The following is a 6,000-nucleotide window of genomic DNA, read 5'->3' as shown; positions in this document are numbered from 1 at the left end:
ATAAATTCTTGAAAGTAGAATGGTTTTTTCAAGGGAGGCTGAAAGATTTCTGTTTGAAAAAAATTTTTAATGTTGGCCAAGTTGTTTAAAGCCTTATGTCTTAAGGATAATTTGGGGCTATTCATTTGCAACAATAATAATAAATGTTCCTTGGGGCTTTCACTCTCCCTCTTCATTTTACATTTTATCCATAGGTGAGCACATTGTTTTTCACAAGATTCCCCAAAATGTATTTTTTTGCTCTAAGGTCTGAGTGTTATATCTAGCTTCCTTTTTGACATTTCCAGCATATGATCCCTGACTATCTCAAGTTTATTATAGCCAAAATTGAATTCTTAAGTTCTCCTCATTTATTTATTTTTAAGTATTTTATTATTTACTTATTTATTTAATTTTTGGCTGTGTTGGGTCTTAGTTGCGGCACGTGGGATCTTTGTTGTGGCACGTGGGCTTCTCTCTAGTTGTGGTACGCGGGCTTCTCTTTACTTGTGGTGTCTGGGTTTTCTCTGTCTAGTTGTGGTATGTGGGTTTTATCTCTCTAGTTCTGGCGTGCGGGCTCCAGAGCATATGGGCTCTGTAGTTGTGGCACACGGGCTCAGTAGTTGTGGTGCACGGGCTCAGTAGTTGTGGTGCGCAGGCCTAGTTGCCCTGCGGTGTGTGGGATCTTAGTTCCCCGACCAGGGATTGAACCTGAGTCCCCTGCAATGGAAGCCGGATTCTTTACCACTGGACCACCGGGGAAGTCGTGTCCCCCCCCCCCTCCCGCCTTTTAAAGAGGTAATGAATCATTAAAGATTTTCTCTTGATAGAAACCTGTTTATCTATTAAAAAGGTTCAGTTGTTGATTGTACATAGTTACTTTTATTACAAAGTTTATTTTAGTAACTTTTGAAAAAATTAATAAATAATTGATTTACCAGCATCACCAAAATGGGGTGTTCTGATAAACTCAAAGATTGGTGTTAATAAGGGCCAAGTTTAAAAAGTAAAGGTTCACCTTCTGTTTAAAGTCCATGCTCTTAAAATATTTATTTACTTAAGCAACAGAGTTCTTTAAAACAGTAAATAAAATTGATTTTAATTGATTTTAAAAGACTGAACATCTGCAATCAGTGTGTGTGGTCTGAGTCTGAGTGCCAGATTCTGTGATATCTCTTAAGATAGTAGATCCCAAACTGGGAATTTTTCAAAATTTCTTTAAAAAATTTGTTATTGAGATATAGTTGTTTTACAATATTATATAATTTTCAGGTGTGCAACATAGTGATTCACAGTTTTTAAAGGTTATATTCCATTTATAGGTATTATAGGAAATCTTTTTGAAAATCTAGTTCCTGCTTTTAATAAAATGACATACTAAAAATTTTTTTTTCAGTTAACTGAAAGTTCAGTTTAAATTAATTTTTTTTACTGTATTAACATTACTTGAATACATTTAATTAGAGATTCCTTTTTCCCCCTCTAGGATATATATTACTTTCTCTGTGGAAAAAAATACCCATCTGTGTTTGCTAAGGATAGGTTTTAGTTCTAAAGGTAGGTTTTAAACGTTGCCATTTCCGGCAAAATTCACTGTACAGAAAAATCAGTATTCATTTGACCTAAAGAGTTAGTGGTTATGTTGAATTAATAAAATCTGAATACTGTAATCATTTTAAAGGTGTGTACGTACTTTTGGGGGGGGTATTTGTATTCTTTTAAATTGTGGTAAAATATACATAGCATAGGACTTACCATTTTAACCATTTTTAAGTATTCAGTCCAGTGGCATTAAAATGAATTAACATTGCTGAGCAGTGATCACCACAGGCCATCTCCAGAACTTTTTCTTCACTCCATACTGAAACTCTGTACCCGTTAAACACTAACTCCCCATTCGTTCTTCTACTCCCTATCCCTCCCCATCTCTGGCAATTCGCATTTTACTTTCTGTCTCTGAATTTGACTACTCTAGGAATCTCATATAAGTGGAATTACATAGTATTTGTGTTTCTGCAACTGGCTTATTTCGCTTAGCGTGATATTTTCAAAGTTCATTCTTGTTGTAGTTTGTGATAGGATTTCCTTTTTTAAGGCTGAAAAATATTCCATTGTATATATATATACACCACATTTTGCTTCTTTGTTCATTTGCCAGTGGACATTTGGGTTGTTTCTATCTTTTCACTATTGTGAATAATGCTTCTATGAACATTGGTGTACAAATATGTTATTCGAGTCCTTGCTTTCCGTTCTTTTGTGTGTATACTTAGAAGTAGAATTGCTGGTTCAAGTAGTAATTCTATATTTAATTTTTTAAGTAACCACCATACTTTTTTCCACAGCAGGTGTACCATTTTAGATTCCCCAAAACAATGCATAGGGGTTCCAGTTTTTCCACATGTACCTTAACACTAATTTTCTGTTTTTTATTTTTCTTTTTTATTTGTTTCATAAAATAGCTATCCAAATGGATGTGAAGTGGTATCTCGTGGTTTTGATATGCATTTGCTAAATGGTCAGTCATGTTGAGCATCTTTTCATGTGCTTATTGGCCATTTGTATATCTTTAGAGAAGTGTCTATTCAAGTCCTTTGCCTATTTTTAAAATGGGCTTGTTTATTTTTTGTTGTGGAGTTTTAAGGGTTCTTTATATATTCTGGCTATTACTCTCTTATCAGATATGTAATTTATAATTATTTTCACCCATTCTGTGGGTTGCTGTTTTACTCTGTTGATAGTGTCCATTGACACTTTTTGACATTTGACCATGTATACATGGATTTATTTCTGGGCTCTCTGTTCTGTTCCATTGGTCTGTTATGTCTTTCTTTATGCCAGTACTGTACTGTTTTGATTACTGTAGCTTTGTAGAAAAATTTGAGATTAGGGAGTGTGTTTTTTCCAATTTCTTCCTTTTCAGTATTGTTTTGGCTGTTGTTTCTTGATATTTCATATGAATTTTTGGATGGCTTTTCCTATTTCTGCAAAAAAAATCATTGGAATTTTGATAGGGATTGCATTGAATTTGTATTGACAGGTTAACAAAATTGTCTTTCAGTCTATAAATGTGAGATGTCTATTTATTGTGTCTGCTTTAATTTCTTTATCCATCTTTTTTAGTTTTCAATGTGCAAGTCTTTCACTTCCTTGACTAAAGTTTACTCCTGAGTATTTTATTCTTTTTGATGCTATTGTAAATAGAATTATTTTACTATTTTAGACCATTAGTGAATAGAAATGCAGCTGTGTTTTGTATGTTGATTTGTATCCTAGTATTTTGATGAATTTATTTATTCTAACAATGTTTTTTTGTGGAATCTTTAGGGGATTCTACATATATGATCATGTCATCTTCAGACAGATAATTATACTTCTTCCTTTCCAGTTTGGATGCTTTTTGTTTGTTTTAGAAGTGGTGAAATCAGTCATCCTTGTTCCTGCTCTTAGAGGAAAAGCTTTCAGTCTTACACCATTGAGTATGGTGTAAGCTGTGGGGTTTTTCTATTATATATTTTTATTAAGTTGAGGTAGTTTTTTTTCCTAGTTGGATGTTTTTTATCATAAAAGGGTAGTGTGTTTTGTCAAATCCTTTTTCTGCATCAATTGAGATGGTTATGTGGTTTTTCTCCTTCATTCTCTTAAGGTGGCATATCACATTGATTAATTTTAGTATGTTGAACTGTTCTTGCACTCCAGCAATAAATCCCACTTGGTCATGGTGTACAGTCCTTTGCTATGCCACTGAATTTAGTTTGCTGGTATTTTGTTCAGGATTTTTGCGTCATTGTTCATAGGGATATTGATCTGTACTTTTCTTGTACTGTCTTTGGTTTGTTATCTGGACAAAGCTGACCCTAGGAAGCGTTTCTTCCTCTTCAGGTTTTGGGAAGAGTTTGAGAAGGATTGGTGTTAGTTCTTCTTTAAATCTTTGGTAGAACCCACCAGTGAAGCCATCAGGTTGAGTATTTATCTTTTTCAGGAGATTTTTGATTACTTATTCAATCTTCTTACTAATTGTAGATCTATTCAGCTTCTCCTCCCTCCCTCCCTCCCTCCCAGTATTGGTAGGTTTTGTGTTTATAGGAATTTGTCCATTTTATCTAGGTTATTCCATTTGTTGGCATACTATTGTTACAGTACTCTGCTACTATCATATTTATTTCTGGTAAGTAATGTCCCCACTTTCAATTCCGATGTTATTTCAGTCTTCTCTCTTTCTTAATCCATCTAGCTAAAGGTTTGTCAATTTTTTTAACCTTTTTCAAAACCAACTCTGGTTTTATTGATTTTTTTTACTCTGTTTTTCTATTTTCTCTCTCTGTTCTGCTGTTTATTATTTCTTTCCTTCTGTTAGCTTTGAGTTTTCTCTTGAGGCACACCATCTTAATTACTATAGCTTTATAATAAGTCTGGTAAATGATGGTATGTGAGTCTTTAAGCTTTACCCTTCAAGGTAGCCTTCACTATTCTTATACCTTTGTATTTCCAAATGGATTTTAGAGTAATATTGTCAGTTTCTGCATATAGTAAAAGAAAGCCTGCTGATATTTTGATTAGGATTGTGTTGAATCTCTAGATTAATTTGGGGAGAATTGACATCTTTACAAAATTGAAACTCTGAGAATCTGCAAATGTGAATTTGTTATTTAGTATATTTTAAATTTCTCTCAGGATCAAGATTTTTTGTTTGTTTTCTGTGTTTTGTTTTAGGTAAGTGAAATAATAGCATCTTTTTTTTTTTTTTTTTTTTTTGGTGCCACTGGGAACTCTTCAGTATGGAAGAAAAAATTGACATTGAAGGAAAGAAAAGAATTGTTGGAGTCAAGATCTTAAAAGGAAGGAAGGCAGAGTACATGAGACAGATGCTGGTGGGTTGATAGTTGTGATGACAGGAATTTGAGGAGCTTCTCTTCTGATTGCTTTTTTTTTCCTGTCAGTAGAATAGGTAGCAAAGTTATCAGCTGAAAGTGAGGATTAAGGATGGGTATTGCAGATGTGAGGAGATAGAATATGGTATTAAATAATCAACTAGGAAATTGGGAAATGGAAGATTACTGGGCAGTATGAAGGGAATATTTAAGATTTGAGGTTCATGACCTTCATGAATTTTGTCAGACTAATTAGCCTAGTTAGCATGGTTGTTTATTTTTCAGCCATATTCAGCTACATAGGAGCAGGCCCTTCTCAGGGGTGAGTTTTCTCCCCGGAAATGTGGCGTAAGGAGGGAGAGTGGGAGCCAAGGGACTAAGGATATATGAAAATTAAACTGGATAAGGAGGCATGTAAGAAACATAGAGTGGGTGAGGGACAGTGAAAACATGGTAGGCTTAATAAATTGTGGGACCTAGTGGGATCAAAAGATTGTTGGAATTAGGTTATTAGAGACTGTAAGCTGGAAATACAAGAGGTGGTGGTTAGAGTCCTACATGCCAATTTAATTTCATGCCAGTAAATAATTTACAGTACTGTCAGATTTTTGTTGGTTATTGTATTGATATTAATCTTTGTTTGATAAATATATGTATAGGACAGTCCAGATTCCTTTATCTAAGACCTTTGGGGCCAGATATATTTTGGATTGCTTCCTTTTTCCTCCATTACTCTTTTCAGGAGTTATCAATTTTTATTTTTCAAAAAACTAACTTTTGGCTTTGTTGATCTCTGTTGTATGTTTGTTTTCTATTTCATTACTTTTTGCTGTTACCTTTATTTCATCATTTGTACTGTTTGGGGGTTTAGTTTGTTCTTTTTGTTACTCTTTCAGATGGTTGCTTAGAACATTGGTTTTTGGCCTTTCAAGTGTATATGTATTTTAAAGCTAAAATTTTTCCTCCTAAGAATAGTTTCAGCTGCATCCTATGTATTTTAATAGGAAGTGTTTTAATAGCATTCCATTGAAATTTTTTTCTAATTTTCACTGTGATTTCTTCTTTGACCCATGGGCTATTTAGAAGTTTATTGCTTAATTTTCACATATATAAGGATTTTCTAGTTATATTGTTGTTATTAATTCATAGC

This window comes from Lipotes vexillifer, unplaced genomic scaffold (assembly GCF_000442215.2).
Source record: "Lipotes vexillifer unplaced genomic scaffold, Lipotes_vexillifer_v1.1 scaffold626, whole genome shotgun sequence".
NCBI classification, from domain to species: Eukaryota; Metazoa; Chordata; class Mammalia; order Artiodactyla; family Lipotidae; genus Lipotes; species Lipotes vexillifer.
Note: the sequence above shows the minus strand (reverse complement) of the source record.